The following is a 23,756-nucleotide window of genomic DNA, read 5'->3' as shown; positions in this document are numbered from 1 at the left end:
TTGAACTCCTGGGCTCAAGTGATCCTCCCCACCTCAGCCTCCCAAATAGCTGGGAACATAAGCACATGCCCACATGCTGGGCTAATTTTTTCATTTTTTTGTTCCTAAGCTAGTCTTGAACTCCTGGGCTCAAGTGACCCTCCTGCCTCAGTCTCCCAAAGTGCTAGGATTACAGGCACAAGCCACCGTGCCCAGCTCTGATCACTTTTAAGATTCGGCCTGAAGGCAGCCTATCACCACTCCTGTGAAGCCTTCCCTGACTAGCCCATCTCCCTTGGCAGTGGTAAATCCAGTCTCCTTTAGTCTCACTGCGCCACATAAGTATAATCCTCATAGCTATCATTTACTGGTTGACATTACATGCCAGGCCGCTTCCTACATTAATTCTTACAATACGGAGCAAGGAAACTAAGTTAGGTCAAGGTCAAACAGCTAGAAAGTAGCAGGGCCAGGATGCACACCAGGTTTGGTTTTTTTTGTCTCCACACCAACTGTTCAAACAGTAGGCATGAAGACATAGAGGAGGCCAAGTAGGCAAGATTCTGTTTTTATCTGTTTATACATTTGGCTTCTGCATAGTTTTTTGGAGAAACTTCTCCACTATTAAGACAAATTTGAAAGATCACTCATTCTAAACTGTGCTACCTCTCACATTATTTGTAACCGTATATTAAGTTGTCACTAGTACCAGACTGACCTGCTTAGCAGCAAACACTAAACTAAATTCAATCTTTGCATCTTTAGCATCAGGCACAGTTTCTAGCATTCAACAAATGTTTGTAAGGAATCAAGCTTTGAAAGTAAGACGTAACAAATTAGGGCTGAAAAACAAAACAAAACAAAACAAAACAAAACAAAAACAACAAATTAGGGCTGGATGCGGTGGCTCACGACTGTAATCCCAGCACTTTGGGAGACTGAGGCGGGCAGATCACCTGAGGTCAGGAGTTTGAGATCAGCCTGGCCAACATGGTGAAACCCCATCTCTACTAAAAATACAAAAAATTAGCTGGCCGTAGTGGTGGGCACCTGTAATCCCAGCTACTCAGGAGACTGAGGCAGGGAGAATCGCTTGAACACGGGAGGCGGAGATTGCAGTGATCTGAGATGGCGCATTGCACACTCCTGGGCAACAGAGAGAGGCTCCGTCTCCAAAAAAAAAAAAAAATTGGCCAGGGAGGTGACTCACACCTGTAATCCCAGCACTTTGGGAGGCTGAGGTGGGCAGATCACCTGAGGTAAGAAGTTCAAGACCAGGCCGGGCGCGGTGGCTCAAGCCTGTAATCCCAGCACTTTGGGAGGCCGAGGTGGGTGGATCACAAGGTCAGGAGATCGAGACTATCCCTGGCTAACATGGTGAAACCCCGTCTCTACTAAAAATACAAAAAACTAGCCGGGCGCGGTAGCGGGCGCCTATAGTCCCAGCTACTTGGGAGGCTGAGGCGGGAGAATGGCGTGAACCCGGGGGACGGAGCTTGCAGTGAGCCGAGATCGCGCCACTGCACTCCAGCCTGGGAGACACAGTGAGACTCCGTCTCAAAAAAAAAAAAAAAGAAGTTCAAGACCAGGCTGACCAAAATGGTAAAACCATGTCTCTACTAAAAATACAAAAATTAGCTAGGTGTGGTGGCATGCCAGTGTAATCCCAGCTACTCAGGAGGCTGAGGCAGGAGAATCGCTTGAGCCGGTGAGTCGGAGGGTGCAGTGAGTGGAGATCACACCACTGCACTCCAGCCTGGGCGATGAGACTCAGTCTCAAAATATATATATATATATATATATATATTTCTTATTTTTCTTTTTTTTTTTTTTTTTTGCCCCAAGACGGAGTCTCACTTTGTCGCCCAGGCTGGAGTGCAGTGGCGCACTGCGCGATCTTGGCTCACTGTAACCTCCGCCTCCCAGGTTCAAGCGATTCTCCTGCCTCAGCCTCCTGAGCAGCTGGGATTACAGGTGCGCGTAACCACACTGGGTTAATTTTTGTATTTTTAGTGGAGACAGGGTTTCACCATATTGGTCAGTCTGGTCTCGAACTCCTGACCTCATGATCCGCCTGCCTCAGCCTCCCAAAGTGCTGGGATTACAGGCGTGAGCCACCGCGCCTGGCCTTTTTCTATATTTCTTCATGTTTTACCACTTTTGGATATTCTGGAAGAATATTCTCTACCCACCTTCGAATTAGAAGAAAGACAAGGATGAAGAAGATTTGAAATTATTTTCTAACAAGGATTTTAATGTAGTCACTCCCACAAATTCTATTCTGGGTAAAATTAGATTTTCACAGAATAATTTAAATCCTACATATGAATGGTCTGTATTTGATGTATGGAGGTACCTGCCGAGGAGGTTAAAAAGCTGGGTTGAGGGAAACTCATCCACTCATCAGACACTGAAAGACAAATCTATCCACTCTTTCAAGACTGACTCATGTGATGTGATTGGTCTCCCATACTAACACTACTTAAATACTTGTCATCCATCTACCTTAGAGATGTTGAAGAGGATAATAATAATTACAATATAATCCTCTTTATGAGAACCCCATGAGAAACTCTAGCCCAAGCTTGTGCTACCCACAGCCCAGGATGGCTTTGAATGTGGTCCAACACAAATTCGTAAGCTTTCTTAAAACACTGACGTTTTTGTGTGTGACTTTTTTTAAGCTCATCAACTACTGTTAGTGTATTTTATGTGTAGCCCAAGACAATTCTTTTTCTTCCAGTGCGGCCCAGGGAAGCCAAAATATTCGACACTCCTGCTCTAGCCTGATAGTGCCAAGTGGTTAGCTATCTTTCTGAACTATCTAGTTTATTTTTTATCTTGAGGACACTGTAAAAAAATAAACTACCAAGTTTTTCTCTCCTGCTGGCTCCTAGAAAGCTCAGAGTCAAATCTGTGCTCTGCCTGTAGCAAGAAAATTATAACAAACCTTTTTTGCCCATATCCTGACTGGACTTTACCTTTTGTTTTTGTTTCTTCTTTCTCCTCACTTTTAATCTGAGGCATTTTGTAGTTTTATGCATCCTCATAAATTTGCTTTAAATAAGGAGTTACAAATCAAATACAGAGACCAACTTGCCAGGTGAAAGTCTGAGTCGGCTAGAAATGGAACACCAGTGATACAGTTGCGTTTTCAAAGTTCAATTAAAACCAAAATTACTGTCCAGCCACAGTGGCTCAAGTCAGTAATCTGACCACTTTGGGAGGCTGAGGCGGGCAAATAATTTGAGGCCAGGAGTTCAAGACCAGATGGCCAACATGGCAAAACCCTGTCTCTACTAAAAATATAAAAATTAGGAGGGCGTGGTAGCACACGCCCATAATCCCAGCAACTGGGGAGGCTAAGGCACAAGAATTGCTTGAACCCAGGAGGCAGAGGCTACAGTGATCCAAGATCCTACCACTGCACTCTAGCATGAGCGACAGAACAAGACTCTGTCTTAAAAAAGATATATATTAAAATATTCTTCATTTCGGCCCCGGGCACAGTGGCTCACACCTGTAATCTCAGCACTTTGGAAGGCTGAGGCGGGCAGATCACGAGGTCAGGAGTTCGAGACCAGCCTGACCAACATGGTGAAACCCTGTCTCTACTAAAAATACAAAAATTAGCTGGGCCTGGTGGCTCGCGCCTGTAATCCCAGCTACTCGGGAGGCTAAGACAGGAGAATTGCTTGAACCCAGGAGGCAGAGGTTGCAGGAACCGAGATAGTGCCACTGCACTCCAGCCCACAGAGTAAGACTCCATCTCAAAAAAAAAAAAAAAAAAATTCTTCATTTCCAGAAAAATATACTCTTTTCCACTTTTCTTGAATATTACAGCTGTCAAGCTATACTTTTTGTCATTTTTGAAAGAAACATTATCAATAGAGAAGTATTTCTCCACCATAAACAATATAAGGGCAATAATAAACACCAACAGAGAGTACCAGAAACTTGTTCCACTGGAGAGCTTGTGCTCATCTAAAGGAAGGCAGCTGGGGCCGGGTGCAGTGGCTCACTCCTGCAATCCCAGAACTCTGGCAGGCCAAGGTAGGGGGATCACGTGAGCCCAGGAGTCTGAGACCAGCCCCAGCAACAGAATGAGACCCTATCTCCAGCACGGGGGGGGAAAAAAAATTCAAGAAGGCAGCTGTAATTCAGCTTAGGTTAACAGTTGTCACGGGAAAATGTGGGCTGCCTGTTGAGAGAGCTCCTAGTTTTACAAGATAACCAAAAAATAGCGACTTTATGTAAAACAGCTAGTTTTTAAATGTTGGCTCAAAAAAATATTAACCATCAATGCAAAGAGAAATATAAGGCTGCCAGTATTCAATCCCAGGCTAGATAATAAATAAATATGGGTTTGTTTTTTTTTTTTTTTTTGAGACGGAGTCTTGCTCTGTCGCCCAGGCTGGGGTACGGTGGCCGGATCTCAGCTCACTACAAGCTCCGCCTCCCAGGTTTACGCCATTCTCCTGCCTCAGCCTCCCGAGTAGCTGGGACTACAGGCGCCCGCCACCTCGCCCGGCTAGTTTTTTGTATTTTTTAGTAGAGACGGGGTTTCACCGTGTTAGCCAGGATGGTCTCGATCTCCTGACCTCACGATCCGCCCATCTCGGCTTCCCAAAGTGCTGGGATTATAGGCTTGAGCCACCGCGCCCGGTCGGGTTGTTTGAATGGTTGAAGAGATGGAAGAAAATGGAACAAAGTTTAGAAATTTATACTCTAAAATTGATGCAATAATATTATCCATTCTCTTTATTCAACTCAAGGCATAAATATCACCAAAGAAGAAATATTTTATTTAATTAACCTAAGGGTGAATTCTGCAGTGCAAAAAACAATCATTTTTAATTTTTAGAGATGAGGTCTCACCCTGTTGTCCAGGTTGGAGTGCAGAGGCACAAGCACAGCTCACAGCAGTCTCAAACTCCTAGGGACCACAGGCACACGCCGCCACATCCGGCTAATTTATTTTTTGTAAAGACAGGGTCTCATTATGTTGCCCAGGCAGGTGCCAAATTCCTGGCCTCAAGCGATCCCCTGCTCTGGCCTCCCAAAGTGTTGAGATTACAGACGTGAGCCACCACGCCCAGCCCAAACACACACATCATATTATCTCATTAGCAAATACCTTCCTTATGTTCACTGCAGCATTGTCTGTAATAGTAAAAAGCTGTAAACAACCTAATTGCCCATTTCTGTAGTCTAAACATTAAGAAAATATGGTATAGGGCCAGGTGTGGTGGCTCACGCCTGTAATCCCAGCACTTTGAGAGGCTGAGGCCAGTAGATCACGAGGTCAGGAGTTCAAGACCAGCCTGGCCAACATGGTGAAACCCCGTCTCTACTAAAAATACAAAAATTAGCCGAGCATGGTGGTGCGTGTCTGTAGTTTCAGCTACTCAGGAGGCTGAGGGAGAAGAATCGCTTGAATCCGGAAAGTGGAGGTTGCAGTGAGCTGAGATTGCGCCACTGCACTCCAGCTTGGACAAGAAAGTGAGACTTTGTCTCACAAAAAAAAAAAAAGAAAAGAAAATATGGTATCATACATAAGAAATTATACAACTAAACTAGATCTATATATATCAATAATGCATCTAAAACACAGGAAAGAAAACCAAGTAGATGAATATAGGTATACAGTAGAATATTCATGTAAATTCTAACAATCTATAAAGCACTACTATATATTGTTTATGGATACACCCAAATGCAAATGCATAAAAACATGAAACAAAGGGCTACATACAACATTTAGAAACTTTACTACTGAGAAGAGGAAGGCGGACACGATTGGAAAGAAGTACAAAAGGGACATCAAGCCAGGTGTGGTGATTCACGCCTGTAATCCCAGCACTCTGGGAGGCTGAGGCAGGAGGATCACTTGAGGCCCGGAGTTTGAGACCAGCCTGGTCAACATGGTGAAACCCTGTCTCTACTAAAAGTACAAAAATGAGCTGGGTGTGGTGGTACAGGCCTGTGATCCCAACTACTCGGGTGGCTGAAGCAGAGAATCGCTTGAAGAATCGCTTGAACCTAGGAGGTGGGGGCTGCAGTGAGCCGAGATGGTGCCGCTGCACTCCGGCCTGGGTGACAGAGCGGGACTCCATCTCAAAAAAGGAAAAAAAAGAAAAAGAAAAAAAAAAAAAAAAGGCCGGGCATGGTGGCTCACACCTGTAATCACAGCATTTTGGGAGGCCTAGGCAGGTGAATCACGAGTTCAGGAGATGGAGACCATCCTGGCCAACATGGTGAAACCCCGTCTCTACTAAAACACACAAAAAATTTAGCTGGACGTAGTGGTGCGTGCCTGCAGTCCCATCTACTCAGGAGGCTGAGGCAGGGGAATCTCTTGAACCCCGGAAGCTGAGGTTGCAGTGAGCGGAGATTGCGCCACTGCACTCCAGCTTGGTGACAGAGCAAGACTCTGTCTCAAAATAAAAAACAAAAAGACATCAACTGTAATAATGTCTTCTTAAAAAAAGCTCTAGGCCGAGTGTGGTGGCTCACGCTTATAATTCCAGCACTATGGGAGGCTGAGGCAGGTGGATCACTAGGGTCAGGAAATCAAGACCATCCTCGCTAACATGGCGAAACCCTGTCTCTACTAAAAATACAAAAAATTAGCCGGGGGTGGTGGCGGGCACCTGTAGTCCCAGCTACTCGGGAGGCTGAGGCAGGAGAATGGCATGAACCTGGGAGGCGGAGCTTGCAGTGAACCAAGATCACGCCACTGCACTCTAGTCTGGTGACAGAGCAAGACTCCATCTCAAAAAAAAAAAAAAAAAACCGCTCTGAAGCAAATATGACAAAATGTTAATTAACATCTGTCAATTGTCAATTCTGGTAATAGTTACATGGCTATTTTGTTATATTACTGCAGGTACTTTTAATATTTGACATATTCCAAAATAAAAATAAAAAATAAATTAAACTATAAATACACAAAATAAAACTTTAGCAGGCATAGTGGCTCACACCTGTAATCCTAGCACTTTGGGAGGCCAAGGCGGGCCTGAAGTCAGGAGTTCAAGACCAGCCTGGCCAATGTGGTGAAACCCCATCTCTACTAAAAATACAAAAATTAGCTGGGCATGGTGGCAGACGCCCACAATTCCAGCTACTCAGGATGCTGAGACAGAATTGCTTGAACCCGGGAAGTAGAGGTTGCAGTGAGCTAAAATTGCGCCATTGCAGTCCAGCCTGGGCAACAAGAGTGAAACTTCGTCTCAAAAAAAAAAAAAAAAATTAAAGAAAACTCAAAAAGCACTTTTTTCATTGGGCATAGGTCTCATGATAGGCTTTCTGACAGGTAACAAGTTGGAAATATAAATGAAATGAAAGCCCTGAAGGGTAAGTCCTACATATATGAAGCCCTCCTGTGAAGAACTTTGGAGTCGAATAGTTAAGATTCATACATCAATCTGGCTCCTTACAAACTGTGTGACCTTGGGGAAATTTGCAAACTTCCTAACCCCTTTACCCATTTTTTAAAAAGGGACCAATACTACCACCTACCTCAAACAGCTGTGGTGAAGCTTAACAAAACAGTCAATATGTAAGGGCTTGTCTACCTTTTAATATCCCTCACCTACAGCTCAAGAATCATTTCACTTTTGCACTTTTATATACATAAGCAAAGTAAACGACTTTGCTTTCCTAGTGTCTAAGGATAGACAACAAATCATTTTTGCCATCACAAGAAAGCAGAAAGTAAAGGTCACCTCATCTTAATCATCATCATCACCAATCATCACCATAACAACATTGACTGAGTACTTACTATGTTCCAGGTGTCATTCCTAGACTCTTTAAATGCACTAACTCACTTCACAAGTCAGATAATATATTTTATATATGCTATAAGAGAAAAATAGGTACTTATTATAAGATTACGAACTCAGAGAAAAGAAAGTTTCTTCCAGGTGGAAAAAATTAGAACAGACTGCCTGGAAATGGAAAACGTGGTAGGCATATTTGAAGCATAAGGGGGGTGGGGCAGGAACAAAGTAGCAAAAGGAACAGAAAACATCTTCCCAAAGCTGAATCACAGTAGACGTGGAAGGCAATAAGAAAAAGAATGAAAAGCCAGGCCATGTAGGAAAAGTATTTGAGTGCCCATTTAGGAGTCAACAAACACCTATTCAGTCCCATGTTTTGCCATTGTGTTCTTTGCATTTTCATTAAAGACAGTAAAAAGCTGATGATGGGTTTCTGGCAACAAAGTGACTTGAAAACTGTGTTTCAGGAACATTTATCTGGCTGCTTTATGTAATATTCTATACAACTCCTCCTCTTATTCTCTGCTTTGGCTAATAACACCTAGTTTCTCAGTTCCACTCAGTCACCCAAACTACAAATCTGAATTGCTTAAACTTGCCTCTCCCATCACACTACTCATTCACACCTGGACCTCCTAAACCTTTCTCCACGCAACAACCTTCATTGTCACTGTCTTGCTTCAAGTACTAATCGTTATTTCCTGAAAAGGTCTACATGACCTCCAAAATCCACATTCCTCATTGCCACCCACATAATCTCTCTAAAATACACATCATCTCACAATGTTTGTTTTTGCTTGAAATTGTTTAATGACTTCCAACTTGCCTACAAGCTATACAGAATATACAAATTATATCAATCTGGCTCAGACATGCCTCTCCAATTTCAAATTCTACAATCCCCTCTTCCAAACTATTACCAGCATACACAAAATAGTTTCTCAAGCTTTTCTGACTATGTATGTTGCTGTTGCTGTTCCCTCTACCTAAAACGACCTCCCACGTTCACTCCAATTATTCTTTTTTTTTTTTTTTTTTGAGACAGAGTCTTGCTGTCGCTCAGCAGTCTGGAGCGCAGTGGCCATCTCAGCTCACTCCAATACTCCTCCCGGGTCAAGCGATTCTCCAGCCTCAGCCTCCCGAGTAGCTGGGATTACAGGCATGCACCACCACACCCACCTAATTTGTGTATTTTTATTTGTATTTATTTATTTTTTTTGAGACGGAGTCTCACTTTGTCGCCCAGGCTGGAGTGCAGTGGCACAATCTCGGCTCACTGCAAGCTCCGCCTCCCGGGTTCACGCCATTCTCCTGCCTCAGCCTCCTGAGTAGCTGGGACTACAGGTGCCCGACACCACGCCTGGCTAATTTTTTGTATTTTTAGTAGAGACGGGGTTTCACCATGTTAGCCAGGATGGTCTCGATCTCCTGACCTCGTGATCCGCCCACCTCAGCCTCCCAAAGTGCTGCGATTACAGGCGTGAGCCACCACGCCCAGCTTGTGTATTTTTAATAGAGACAGGGCTTCACCATGTTAGCCAGGCTGGTCTCGAACTCCTGACCTCAAATGATCCACCCACCTCAGTCTCTCAAAGTGCTGGGATTACAGGCATGAGCCACCATGCCTGGCCCAATTATTCATTCTTTAAGACTCAGATCAAGCATCATCTTTCGGCTGTTTTCAGTGGGGAGATCTGATGGGCTGTGCAATAGCCTAAGTGACATAGATCATATACAAGGTATACCATAACAACTCATGACAGCTTTAAAATAGCAAGCACAATGACTTTCCTAGCCATTTAATCATTTTATTAAGTATCTTGGCAGGGTGCGGTGGCTCACACCTGTAACTCCAGCACTTTGGGATGCCCAGGTGGGGGGATCAGAGGTCAGGAGTTGTAGACTAGCCTGGCCAATATGGTGAAACCCCGTCTCTACTAAAAATACAAAAATTAGCTGGGCGTGGTAGCACACGCTTGTAATCCCAGCTACTCAGGAGGCTAAGGCAGGAAAATCTCTTGAACCCGGGAGGTGGAGGTTGCAATGAGCCAAGATTGCGCCATTATACTCCTGGGTGACAAGAGTCAAACTCCATCTCAAAAAAAACTGGCCGGGTGCAATGGCTCATGCCTGTAATCCTAGCACTTTGGGAGGCCAAGGTGGGATGATCATGGGGTCAGGAGGTCGAGACCAGCCTGACCAACAGGGTGAAACCCCATCTCTACTAAAAACACAAAAATTAGCCGAGCGTGGTTGCGCACACCTGTAATCCCAGCTACTCAGGAGGCTGAGGCAGAAGCACTTGAATCTGGGAGGTAGAAGTTGCAGTAAGTCGAGATCGCACCACTGCACTCCAGTATAGGAGACAGAGACTCCGTCTCCAAAAAAAAAAAAAAAGAATCTGGAGAAAATTTCAAAGTACCCAATGTCAATGAAGATTGTCCCCCTTCTTATGAAATTGAATAAAAACAATGTGTGTGTGTGTGTGTGTGTGTGTGTATACACATATACACACTTTTTTTTTTTTCTTGAGACAAGAGTTTTGCTCTTGTTGCCCAGGCTGGAGTAGAGTGGTGCAATCTCAGCTCACTGCAACCTCCACCTCTTGGGTTCAAGCAATTCTCCTGCCTCAGCCTCCCAAGTAGCTGAGACTACAGGCATCCGCCACCATGCCCAGCTAATTTTTTTTAATTTTTAGTAGAGACGGGGTTTCACCATGTTAGCCACGCTGGTCTCGAACTCCTGACCTCAGGTGATCCACCTGCCTCAGCCTCCCCACGTGCTAGAATTACAGGCGTGAGTCACCGCACCTGGCCTATATTTTGAAAAACACAAAAATTACCCGGACATGGTGGCGTAGGCCTGCAGACCCAGCTACTTGGGAGGCTGAGGCGAGAAGACTGCCTGAGCACAGGATTTGCAGAGTTGTAGTTAGCCACTGCACTCCAGCATGGGCAACAGGGCCAGACCCTGTCTCAAAAAAAAAAAAAAATCATTCTTTTGTCAAAATGTATTCACTGCACTCTGTTCTGAGATACTAGAAGTTGCTCTAGACAGAGAGAACAGCAGGAGTAGAATCATAAAGATCACACAGTGGGGAGGGAGAAGGCACATATATACTAGACTGAGTAAGGTGGGGCTTGATTAGAAATGAAACGAAGTGATCGAAGACCTTGAAAACTGTGTTAAAGTATGTGGACTACAGGAAAGAGGGAGTCAGCACAGTAGGGTGGCTGAAAGCCCCAACTGTGGAGCCTCCGTACCTGAGGTTAGACTTTTAGCTCTGCTATTTACAAAGCTGTTACAAAGGGCTCGCTAAATTCTCCTAGAATGTTGTGAGGAGTAAAGGAGTATTTGTAAAGCACTTAAAACAGTGCCTGGCATATTAGTAAGTGCTAAGTAAATATTTGTTAAATAAATACAAAGGGAGCCAAGGAACGGTTCTTTTTAAGTAGCAAAGTGTGATATGGTCAGATTTCATTTTAGATAGATGACTGGGGACTACGTAGCACAAAGATGTTAACAGGGCAAGACAAGAGTTAGAGAGACTATGTGAAATTCGTTGGGTAAGAGATTATGTGAACTATGATGGTAGTAGTAGTAACGGTAAGTATGGATAGAACGGGACTAACTCAACAAATATTGAGAAGGTAAAATTGGCAAGACAAGGTAATTAAATACAGAGGAAGAAAGAAAAAAGTCAAGGTTGAGTGCCATGTAAAGTATTATTTCTGCTGTTTTTAAAAGCAATATTATTCTAAGAACTTCGGATCTTAGGTGTCTTCTGTGCTAGTGGCATTTGATGTCTTGGGGTGGTATTATGATGCTTCCATAAAAATGGGAACTACAGGCCTGTTGAAACTCTCACATTTACAGGTCCTTGCTGTCTTCTTTCTTTTTTTCAGTAGGTGGAGATAATTTCTCTTTAAGGACATACATTATGCAGAACACTTATTTAGCCCAAGTCGAAGAGCCAGAAAGCATGAATAATCATTTTATTATGTGGGGGTTTTTTTATTTTTACGTTGGGATTTGTGATGATAAAGATTATAGCATCATGGTAATACTGTAAAAATTTTTAAGTGACTGCTGAACCATTAAAGACAAATTAAAATTTGTTAATTCTGTTATTTCCAATTTTTTCACTGTTCATTCATATATGATAAACTTTGATAACCAGAATATTTCATTACTTATTCATCTCTTTGACAAATCTTAGCTCCTTATTTCTACATTTGTCAACTTTAAAAATATTTTTTCTTAGGCTGAGAGCAGTGGCTCATGCCTGTAATCCCAGCACACCGAAAGGCTGAGGTGAGCAGATGGCTTGAGGCAGTTTGCTTAGGCTAGGAGTTTGAGACTGGCCTGGGCAACATGACGAGATCTCACTTCTTACAGAAAATACAAAAATTAGGCAGGACACAGTGGTGCATACCTGTAATCCCAGCCCTTTGGGAGGCCGAGGCACAAGGATCACCTGAGGTCAGGAGTTCAAGGCCTTCCAGGCCAACATGGTGACACCCCATTTCTACTAAAAATACAAAAATTAGCCAGGCGTGGTGGCAGGCACCTGTAATCTCAGCTACTTGGGAGGCTGAGGCAGGAGAATTGCTTGAATCCAGGAGGTGGAGGTTGAAGTAAGACGAGATCGCGCCATTGCACTCCGACCTGGGCGACAAGATTGTGAGACTCCGTCTCAAAAAACAAAAAAATAAAAAAACAAAAATTAGCCAGGTGTGGCTGGGCACGGTGGTTCACGCCTGTAATCCCAGCACTTTGGGAGGCCAAGGAGGGCAGATCACTAGGTCAGGAATTCGAGACCAGTCTGGCCAATAAGGTGAAACCCCATCTCTATTAAAAATACAAAAAACTTCACCGGGCATGGTGGCAGACGCCTGTAATCCCAGCTACTCAGGAGGCTGAGGCAGGGGAATTGTTTGAACCCAAAAGATAGAGGCTGCAGAGAGCCAAGATCGCACCATTGCATCCCAGCCTGGGCAACAAGAGCGAGACTCATTCTCGAAAGATAAATAAATAAATAAATATTCATATATGGGTTTAGTCAACAAATTATTTCATTTTCTCTGACTATGCTAAATGTATAGCCTTTTCTCACGCATAAAAAGTTAACCAAGGCCAGGTATGGTAGCTCACACCTGTAATCCTAGCAATTTCAGAGGCCAAAGTGGGCGGATCACCTGAGGTCAGGAGTTTGAGACCAGCCTGGCCATTACGGCGAAACCCCGTCTCTAGTAACAATAAAAAATTAGCTGGGCGTGGTGGCACACGCCTGTTAATTCCAGCTATTACTAGGCAGGCTGAGGCAGGAGAATCGCTTGAACCCAGGAGGCGGAGGTTGCAGTGAGCCGAGATCGCGCCACCATACTCCAGTCTGGGCAACAGAGCAAGACTCCGTCTCAAAAAGAAAAAGAAAACCAAAATACTAAATAATCAAAACATCTGACTCATTTATCTCCACCTTCTTTCTTTTGTAGTTAGCATATTTTTTATAAAAATATGAAAAGAGAAGAAAAGAGAAATAGATAAAACACTAGCATATCATAAAACATATTCTTTTTTTTTTTTTTTGAGATAGAGTTTCACTCCTGTTGCCCAGGCTGGAGTGCAATGGCACAATCTCAGCTTACTGCAACCTCCGCCTCCTGGGTTCAAGTGAGTCTCCTGTCTCAGTCTCCCCAGTACCTGGGATTACAGGCGCCCGCCACCACACCTGGCTAATTTTTGTATTTTTAGTAGAGACAGGGTTTCACCATGTTGGCCAGGCTGGTCTGGAACTCCTGATCGCCTTCTGCCCACGTTGGCCTCCCAAAGTGCTGGGATTACAGGCATGAGCCACCGCACTCAGCCCATAAAACATATTCTTCTATCTTTGCCTTAGATTAAAAATGGATTGGGCTGGGCGTGGTGACTCACACCTGTAATCCCAGCACGTTGGGAGGCCAACTCAGGCGGATCACTTGAGGCCAGGAGTTCTCTAGTAAAAACACAAAAATTAGCCATCCGTGGTGGTATGCACCTGTGGTCCCACCTACTCAGAAGACTGAGGCATGAGAATCGCTTGAACCCAGGAGGTGGAGGTTGCAGTGAGCTGAGATCGAGCCACTGCACTCCAGCGTGGGTGATAGAGTGAGACTCTTACCTCAAAAAAAAAAAAAGGTTAAAAATGGATTAATCCACACTGTAAAATTTTAATAAACATATAACTTTCTACAATGCTTCCAAAAATTAAATTTCTTAAAATATTCAAAGATTCTTAATTTTACTTTTGTAAAAAGTCTCAGAAAACTTCTGAATGGCCTCAGTTAACTGTCAATTCTTGTTTAACATAAGAGCCCCAAAAGCAGATAATCAAAATGTATAGGTAATTTGTCCAGTTGAGTTAATTCACTTTTTATACTTAACAATTCTGGGCCAGGCGCAATGGCTCAAGCCTGTAATCCCAGCACTTTGGGAGGCCGAGACAGGCGGATCACGAGGTCAGGAGATCAAGACCATCCTGGCTAACACGGTGACACCCCGTCTCTACTAAAAAATAAAAAAAAAAACTAGCGGGCGAGGTGGCGGGCGCCTGTAGTCCCAGCTACTCAGGAGGCTGAGGCAGGAGAATAGCGTGAACCCGGGAGGCGGAGCTTGCAGTGAGCCGAGATTGCGCCACTGCACTCCAGCCTGGGCGACAGACAGAGACTCCATCTCAAAAAAAAAAAAAAAAAAAAGAATTCTGTCAAAGTGTAATACCGTTCCCTCAGAGAACATAAAATCTCCATATAGGAAAGGCGGCCACTCTTCCTTCCATCACCTTAATTCTCTCGAGATCACTGGAGCTATTACAGAGATCTTCAGGATAGCACATTTCCTTTCATATAATCCTTCGTTCAGTCAAATGCAACTAGTACTTATTTACTTACTAATACTATCTGTAAAGCAGTATTAGGCATTTTTGGGAGAAGCTACTCAAATGCTAAAAGGCTTATGCATGCAAAGCAGTCAACAACACAAGACCATATGTTAATAAACGCCAATTTAAATGATGTAGGCAATAAATGCCACCAACTTTCACCATTTTAGAAGAGATTAACAAAGATTAAGGAGTCCAATCGTTATAGAAAGAAGGAACGTGTGATCTTACAAAGCAGTACCCAAGAGTTCTGTGACTACAATATTTACCTTATTCTAGTCACTAACCTAACATTTGACAGGAAAATTCTCTGGATTTTAGTTCTCTCATCCGTAAAAATACCAATCTACCTCAAAAAGCAGCTGACAGAAGAACAAATGAAAATGAGTACCAAGCTCAATATTTATAAAGTTCTAGAGAAATGTTTATGACAATGTTAAATGACAATAGAGAGTACCGTTCCAGAAGCATCCTTGACAAATGCAGATTAGTCCTATCTAGGTAAGTTTCAACAAGAAGCCACCATCTTTTAAAAAGAAAACAAGAAATAAAATAAGTGCTTACGATGCCTGCCACCAATGAATAGAAAGCATTTCACAAATATCAATTAAATTCTATAACTGCCATGCCAAGGTTAAAAATTACATATGTAACAGAAGTTAAACTAAGGTTCCATTTCAATGACTAGCCAAAAAGTGTCACATCAAATCAGAAACAAAGTCAGAACAACCCAAAAAGCCTTCACTGCAGTTAACTATTATGCTTACATAATGCAGCATCTTTCTTCATGAAATATAGATTTCTCAAAATGTTTGGCCTTCAATGACGAGGATTCAATTTACAGCTAAACATCTTCTGGAGAACGGTAGGTTCGCCTTTTTTCAGAGCTCATATTATATACCATTAGCTTTATTTTAAATAGAGCAACTTTCTAAGTTTAAAAAAAAAAAAAGTAACAGTTGTATTATAGATGACATAATAAGAACAGTGGCAAAGAATTTCCACTTCAAAACTTAACTATTTCTCTCTTTCCAAAGCACATAAAAATAAGTTACCTGTCATAATGAAATTTTTTTGTAACAGGGACGTACAGGCAAGTAAAAAATACTTTAGGACCAGAAGCAGAAATGGCCAGCTTGGTTTAAAACCAACCCAGCCTCAAGTCCCTTTGGCAAAAGAGCGCATGACTCACTGCTTTAGAACTCAATGGGAAGATATGGAAAATTCACTCTGCCCTAAGATTTTGCTTTAGGTTTGTTTTTTAAGATATCTTCATCTTGTTTTATTTATTTATTTATTTTTGAGATGGAGTTTCGCTCTTGTTGCCTAGGCTGGAGTGGAATGGTGCAATCTCGGCTCAATGAAACCTCCGCCTCCTGGGTTCAAGCGATTCTCCTGCCTCAGTCTCCCCAGTAGCTGGAACTACAGGTGTGTGCCACCACGCCCGGCTAATTTTTTTGTATTTCTAGTAGAGACAGGGTTTCACCATGTAGGCCATGCTGGTCTTCAACTCCTGACCTCAGGAGATCCACCTGCCTCGGCCTCCCAAATTTCTGGGATTATAAGCATGAGCCACCGTGTCTGGCCAGACAGCTTCATCTTAATGTTCACAATTTCTATAGCGTCCATGGCTTATTTACAAAGATGACAAACTATGAATAAGATGAACCACGTGTAAACAAGAGGGTCTTATTTTTTGCTGGATACTTAAAATATAAGCCATGAAGTCTCACACACACACACACACACACACACACTCTTTCTCTCTCTGTCACTTAGTATACAACTGAGAGAGAGACACTTATATTATTTTTAAAAATTGAAAATAGGGAAGGGCGTGGTGGCTCACGCCTGTAATCCCAGAACTGTAGGAGGCAGAGGCAGGCGGATCACGAGGTCAGGAGTTCAAGACCAACCTGGCCAACATGGTGAAACCCCATCTCTACTAAAAATACAAAAATTAACCAGGTGTAGCGGCAGGCGCCTGTAATCCCAACTACTCCAGAGGCTGAGGCAAGAGAATCGCTTGAACCTAGAAGGCAGAGGTTACAGTAAGCTGAGATCACGCCACTGCACTCCAGCCTGGGCAAGAGAGCAAGACTCCACCTCAAAAAAAAAAAAAAAAAAAAAGAAAAACCAGACACGAACGTTCTAAATAGAAAACCAAAAATTATGGTTCTGATTTTTCCTTCCCAGAAACATCTCAAAATCTCTTTAAACTGGAGATATTTTATCTGGAAAAATAGGTAACAAATAATTGTACTAAAAAATTCCTTCCAACCTCATTAAAAGTTGTATATAAGAACTATGAATAATTTTTAAAATTAATGTCCAAATTAAGTATAATATTCTGCAACATGTATCAAAAAACACTACATACACTACATACACTTGGAACTAAAGCTCTCTTATTTACGTCAAATTATCTTAAGCTCCTGATTAATAAGCTACTGAAAAATCACCACTCTTAGTGTGTAGGGTTTTGTTTGTTTCTGACGGAGTCTTGCTCTGTCACCTAGGCTGGAGTGCAGTGGCGTGATCTCGGCTCACTGCAACCTCCGCCTCCCGGGTTCAATCTATTCTCCTGTCTCAGCCTCCCAAGCAGCTGGGACTACAGGTGCATGGCACAACACCCGGCTAATTTTTTTTATTTTTAGTAGAGACAGGGTTTCACCATATTGGTCAGTCTGGTCTCCAACTCCTGACCTCAGGTGATCCACCCGCCTCGGGCTCCCCAGTGCTGAGATTACAGGCGTGAGCCATTGCACCTGGACCTTAGTGTGCTTTGATACCTACAAACAGTAGGAATAGGGATATGTCAGACACATAATAAAGTGAATTATCATTCCCAACCTTACTCATTTCCTCACCATACTAACTCTTCTACTTTCTAATCATATTAAAAAGAACAAAAATGCAAAAGCAAATCATACACTGACAAGCATTCATAAGGCTAAATCAAAATCACATTTACCACATATAGGTGAAATTCTTTTGAAGATGTCTACTCATGTGAATGCTTGATACAAGGCATTAAAATGACCTACCCTCTTATGACAGTATCTCACAAAAAGGTCCCTTTCAAGGAGCAACAGAAGAGAAAAGGTCCAAAGGGCCTTTCGTGCAAATTATCTTTTCCTTTTTTTCCCACCTTTTATGTTCACTATTTTAAAATCGCAAATAGATTTACTGTTTTAAGTAAAACAATTGCAGTATTCTTCTTAGATTTTTGCAGTTTTCCTGTACCTCCTATTTCTTGCCAAATATTTCTGACATTAATTTATACTTACATGACTAGAATAATAAAAAACATCAACAAGAGTGTAGATGTATGTGTATCTTTATATATTAATATATACACACACACACAGGGACAAATACAGAGACAATAAGTGTCTATTTTAAAGCAAGGACATTGCTTTTTATTCCAATCATTCAATGCCCATCATGAAAAAAAGGTGGAAAACATTAGATTTTAAGATTTACGACAGAGAAATTACTTAGTTGTAGCAACCATTCATATCAAATAACCTTACAAAACACAAGCTAGAGAAAGGCGCTCTGAAAGGGCAATCCAGCATTTCACAGCTTCTGCTCCCTTACTCCACCCAGTCTTCTCGGCTCAATGGCTGTTCACAGCATCCACAAATATTAGCCCATTTTTTAAAAAAAGGATGTGGGGGGAGGTACCAACGTAGGGCTTGCTCCATCAAAATCAGCATATACAGAAATACTTCATGTGAAAAACCGGGTTCCTTTCTGGTTTTAAAAAATATATACCAGCCTTAAATTTCTTTTAGGAGATTCCCCCCTTCTGAGCAATCCAAACAATGATCATTGATAAACACGAAAGAAATCACCCTAAATACAGATTACTCTTCTGCTTTATTAAAAACTGCAATTTCCAACTGCCAATTATTTTATGAAACCGTGTCCTAAAAGACACCCGTTAGAGATTAAAAGCTAGCTGATGCCTTAAAACCAAATCAGAATTTTTTAAGTAAAAGCTTTTACTATATATTCAACATCACTATGACACAGTCAACAAGAAATTTTCCTGATGATGAGACTGGACCCCGCAGCGATCAAGCCCTGCTGCAGCAAAAAAAAAAAAAAAAAAAAAAAAAAAAAGCAAACACTCCTATGGCAAAAAGGGAGGGATGACATTATTATTGGTATGAAAGGCCCAAGCAGTGTCTCTCCTCCGCCCTAGCCTCGAAAAGAAATTCACACAAAATAACCCACTCCCCCAACAAAAACAGAATTGCCAAAAATGGCATAAATTTTTTGTTTGGCGTTTAAAACCTTATGAATCTCAAAGACTGTGTGCTTAAAGGAGAGATGGGAATAACAGTAGTATCTCTATTTGTCCGGACTGCCACTTAAGGAAAGAGGGAGGGGGGACCTTGGCATGACATCGCCCATTGAGAACGAGACCACAAATCTGGTCCTCCGCTTCAAAGGCATATTTTCTTAACCAAAAGACTGATATAAACTGGACCCAAACCCCAAAAGAAAAATTCCTGCCCTCTTCCCAAGGAGTTTCTTGCTAAGTCACTGAAGAAAGGCAGCCTAACAAATAAAGCGAAGGTACCTTGCTCTCTCCTACTAAATACTGAAAACCTCTTCCCCTCTACTGTTACGTTTAGAGGGGCAGAGTCAAAATGTGCCGACCACCTCAAAGGCATTTTCTCATGTGGGAGGCTAAGAGGGTAAATATGCACAGGCACTGCGTTTCCCAAAGGGGCAGGGAGAGGAGATTAGATGAAGGGGAATGGCAGGGAGCCTCGAAGCTGAATGTTAACAGCATCAAAAGGCAACTCCCGATCGAGGAGCCGGTGGCAGAAAGAAAATCCTGCCAGATTCGGTGGGTGGATGCTGCGGATTGCTCGGTGGGCCGGGCTGCCTCTCCTCGGCGGGTGCTGAGGCTGGACCGCCGCACTGGGGGCCGGGGAGACGCTGGGCCACCCCATCTTAAGGACCAGTCGGGGACGGAATGCCTGGAAGGCCCAATGGGTGCCCCGGCGGCGAGGGGCTGAGCCGGTCCCCGAGCCCACAACTGAGGGTGGGGTGGGGACTGCGGTGCTCGTCTCTGCGGCCGGAGAGAGCAGGGCCGAGCCCTTTCTCCGGGATCAGAGAGCTACCTGGTCCCCACGCCCTTCCTACCCAAGAATACTTTTCTTGCTAAGTCACCCAGGGAGGAGGGCGATCCCTTCCTGGGGAGGGCCGCGGGGAGGGTCGCAGCGGCGCCGGCAGCCCCCAAAGCCGGGCCCGGGAAGAGAGCAGCGAGGGCAGCGCCCTCCCCGGACAGTCCCCCTCCTCCGGGTCTCTCACTCAACGGCCGTCGCGGCCGCCATTTTGAGAGCGAGGAGAGAAGAAGAAGGAGGAGGCGGCGGCGGCGGCAGGGGGAGGGGAGAATGGGAGGGAGGGGACCGGCGCAGCCACATCGTCAGGCCGCCGGGTCCGGCCTGCAGCCGCCCGGGCGCGGTGGAGGAGACAGAGGGGAGGGCGCAGACCCGCGCCGCCTTACCGGAGCGCTGCACCGCCGCCTCCGCAGGGCCTCTTCCGTCCTTCACTCCCATCGTGGGGCGGGGGGGAGGGCGGAAGAGGCGAGTTTGGAAGGAGGGAGGGAGGGAAGGAGGGGGGGAGGATGGCGCGCTGGGCCCGGGCCCGGGGAGGGGGAGGGGAGGGGAGCGGGCGGGCTCCTCAGCCGTTCCGGGGCTCGAGCCCAAGCTCGGCGCTCGCGGTTTCTCTCGCTCGCGCCCGGGCGCTCCCCTCCTTCTCCTTCTCGCTCCCTAGACCCCCGGGTCGCTGCTCCTCCGCTCGCTCACTCGCTCTCCCGGCCGCCGGACTCCGCCGCCGCCCCGCCGCTCCAGCTCCGTCTGTCACAGGAGCTGCCCCAACGCCCTGACGTCACCGCGCCGCCGCCGCCGCCGCCACCGCCGCCGCCGCCGCCCCAGACCCGCCAGGAAGAGGGAGGGGCGGACGCCGGGAGCGGAGGAGGGGCTGCGGCGCATGCGCCGGGCTGGGCCGAGCCGGGGCCGCGCTGCCTTCTAGCGGGTGGGCGGCTCCGCGGTGCCCCCGGGCCGGCGGGCGAGTCTGCGCGCGAGGTGCTGCTTCTCACGCTCGGCACGCTTCTGTAACCTTGGGAAAGGCTCTTTTTTCCCAGCCCCTCGTCTAACTTGTGGCCCCTTCTGAACTCTGGCTCTGCTCACCTCCCTGCCCTGCTTTTGCGCTCATGCGGCCGACCGCGGGGACCGGTTGGCACCGTGCGTGGCGGGCCCCGGGAGGCGCGAGAGGCAGCGGGGCCCGGCCACCTACCGTCCCTTTCTGCCTCCGGCCTCCGAGATGATTTCCCAGTTTGGGGGGAAATGAGGGAAGGGAGTAGGTTGGTCGGCTTGGGAGGAGGAGCTGTTGAGGTTAAAAGGCAGATGGAATGCTGTCATTGTCTTGATTTTTATTATAGATTTTTAATTGGGAGGACTCGCTTTTGGATGTGATTCAGCTATTCTTCTTCTTAGTCACACACACACATCAGAGGATGCCCAAAGAAAGGCCTGGAACTGTATCACTATAAGGGATGTCTGTGTGTGTTTGTTAAATTATGGATTGAAATATTGATGAGAGAGTCGTCTTGGGGATTTGCAGTTAATTTATTCCGCACAGAGACCCATGATTTTTTTTTTTTCCTTTTTTTTTTTTTTTTTTTTTGACGGAATCTCGCTCTGTCGACAGGCTGAAGTGCAGTGGCGCGATCTCGGCTCACTGCAACCTTCGCCTCCCGAGTTCAAGCGATTCTCCTGCCTCAGCCTCCCGAGTAGCTGGGACTACAGGCGCTTGCCACCACGCCCAGCTAATTTTTGTATTTTTAATAGAGACAAGGTTTCACCATGTTGGCCAAGATGGTCTCGATCCCTTAACCTCGTGATCCGCCTGCCTCAGCCTCTCAAAGTGCTGGGCAGGCGTGAGCCACCGCGCCCTGCCGACCCTTGATTTTTAAAAAGCGAGATTTGGGGTTCTGAATAATTCAATATGGGCTATTATTTTAATAACAGGTTTAAATGAGATTATCTTATCATTAATTTTATTGTCCAAGGAAGCTCTTTTCTTCAAACAGGCTTAACCTTATGTGTACTGATTTTATTGCATCACTTTATATAGGTAAATATATATACACTGCATTTGAGAAGCAACAGAGTTAATGAAAGAGACAACTTAGGTGTAAATCCTGGACCCCGCACTTGCCAGAAGCCAGACCTGGGGCAAATTATCATACCTCTCTTTGGCCTCAGTTTCTCAATAAAAGACACCTAATAACTAACCCGTCTTTTGTGAGAATTAGAGAGGGGATGCAGCCTGTGCAAAGTATCCCAGTTTCATGGGGACTCATCGGTAACTCATGTAAACATTATTACTGTTGCTTGATACCAAAACAAGCTTCCTTTGATCAAGAAAGGTTATCTCCCATCCTGGCTAACACCGTGAAACCCTGTCTCTACTAAAACTACAAAAAAATTAGCCGGGCCTGGTGGCAGGCGCCTGTAGTCCCAGCTACTGGTGAGGCTGAGGCAGGAGAGTGGTGTGAACCCTGGAGGCGGAGCTTGCAGTGAGCTGACATTGTGCCACTGCACTCCAGCCTGGGCAACAGAGTGAGACTCCGTCTCAAAAAAAAAAAAAAAAAGAAAGGTTATCTCTGCCAGGCACAGGTTGCTAACCCCTGTAATCCCAGCAATTTGGGAGGCCAAGGCAGGGATGGGGAGGTTGGGAGCGGGGGTGGTGGATCACCTGAGCCAAAGAGTTGGAGACCAGCAGGTGCAACATAGTGAAACCTCATCTCTACAAAAAAATTTTAAAAATTAGCTAAGTGTGGTGGCACGTGCCTGTAGTCCCAGCTACTGGGGAGGATGAGATGGGAGGATTGCTTAAGCCCTGGAGATCCGGACCAGCCAGGGCAACACAGCAAGATCTCATCTCTAAAAACAAAAAAGAAAGAAAAGAAAAACAGCCGGGCACGTTGGCTCATGCCTGTAATCCCAACACTTTGAGAGGCCCAGACAGGCGGATCCCTTGAGGTCAGGATTTCGAGACCAGCCTGGTCAACATGGTGAAATGCCATCTCTACTAAAAATACAAAAATTAGCCAGGCATAGTGGTGTGCGCCTGTAATCCCAGCCACCTGGGGGACTGAGGCATGAGAATCGCTTGAAGCCGGGAGGCGGAGGTTGCAATGAGCCAAGATCATGCCACTGCACTGCAGCCTAGGTAACAAAGCGAGAGTCTGTCTCAGAAAAACAAACAACAAAAACAAAAACTTTTAATTAGCTGGGTGTGGTGGCCCGTGCCTGGAGTCCTAGCTACTCAGGAGGTGGAGACAGGCGGATCACTTGAGCCCAGGAGGTCCAGGTTGCAGTGAATCACGGTCAGGCTACTGCACTGTAGCCTGGGCAGATTGGCCCCCCATCTCTAAAAATAGGCTGGGATCAGTCCTTCAAGCCTGTAATCGCAGCACTTTGGGGTACCAAGGTGGGAGAATCGCTTGAGCCCAGGAGTTCGAGACCAGCCTGGGCAACACAGGGAAACCCCGTCTCTACGGAAAAATAGAGAAATTAGCCAGACGTGGTGGTTCGCGCCTGTGGTTCCTCCCATTGGGAGACTGAGATGGGAGGATCGTTTGAGCCCGGGAGGTGGAGGCTGCAGTGAACAGAGATGGCACCACTGCACGCCAGCCTGGGTGACAGAGCAAAACCCTGTCTCACAATAAAGTTAAATTAAATAAGTAAAATGAGTAAAAAAGAAAGATTGTCTCTATCCCTGTAAGTGTTCAAAGGGAACATGAGCCAATTGCATGAAGGGCTTGGGTTTTTGCGTCACGAAGATTTGCCAGAGATGAATCAAATTGTCTCCAGAAAGTCTTGTCCAGTTTTACATTTCTGGGATTTTCAGATAAGGACAATAAAATGAGGCATAGAGCTTTGGTCTGTGCTATTGCTTTGGTTCAGTAACAGTCAATAAACATACAATAAATTAGCATCCCTTTGTTCTAAGAATCCACCCTCCCTTCATTTTTACCTTTT

The 23,756-nt window shown here is 45.0% G+C and overlaps 1 protein-coding gene across 1 annotated transcript in view; it reads right to left on the bottom strand.

Annotated features, from left to right (window-relative positions):
- The window catches only part of PAFAH1B1 (platelet activating factor acetylhydrolase 1b regulatory subunit 1), a 108,204-nt gene extending 87,583 nt beyond the window's left edge, over positions 1 to 20,621 (bottom strand). Inside the window, exon 1 of the mRNA XM_003912082.3 lies at positions 20,213 to 20,621. The gene's annotated coding sequence lies outside the window, so the exon portion shown is untranslated. The remainder of the gene's footprint in view (positions 1 to 20,212) is intronic.
- Positions 20,622 to 23,756: the final 3,135 nt, after the last annotated feature.

This window comes from Papio anubis, chromosome 17 (assembly GCF_008728515.1).
Source record: "Papio anubis isolate 15944 chromosome 17, Panubis1.0, whole genome shotgun sequence".
NCBI lineage: Eukaryota > Metazoa > Chordata > Mammalia > Primates > Cercopithecidae > Papio > Papio anubis.
The sequence above is the reverse complement of the archived record's forward strand: the minus strand, read 5'-3'. Positions and strand labels throughout refer to the sequence as shown.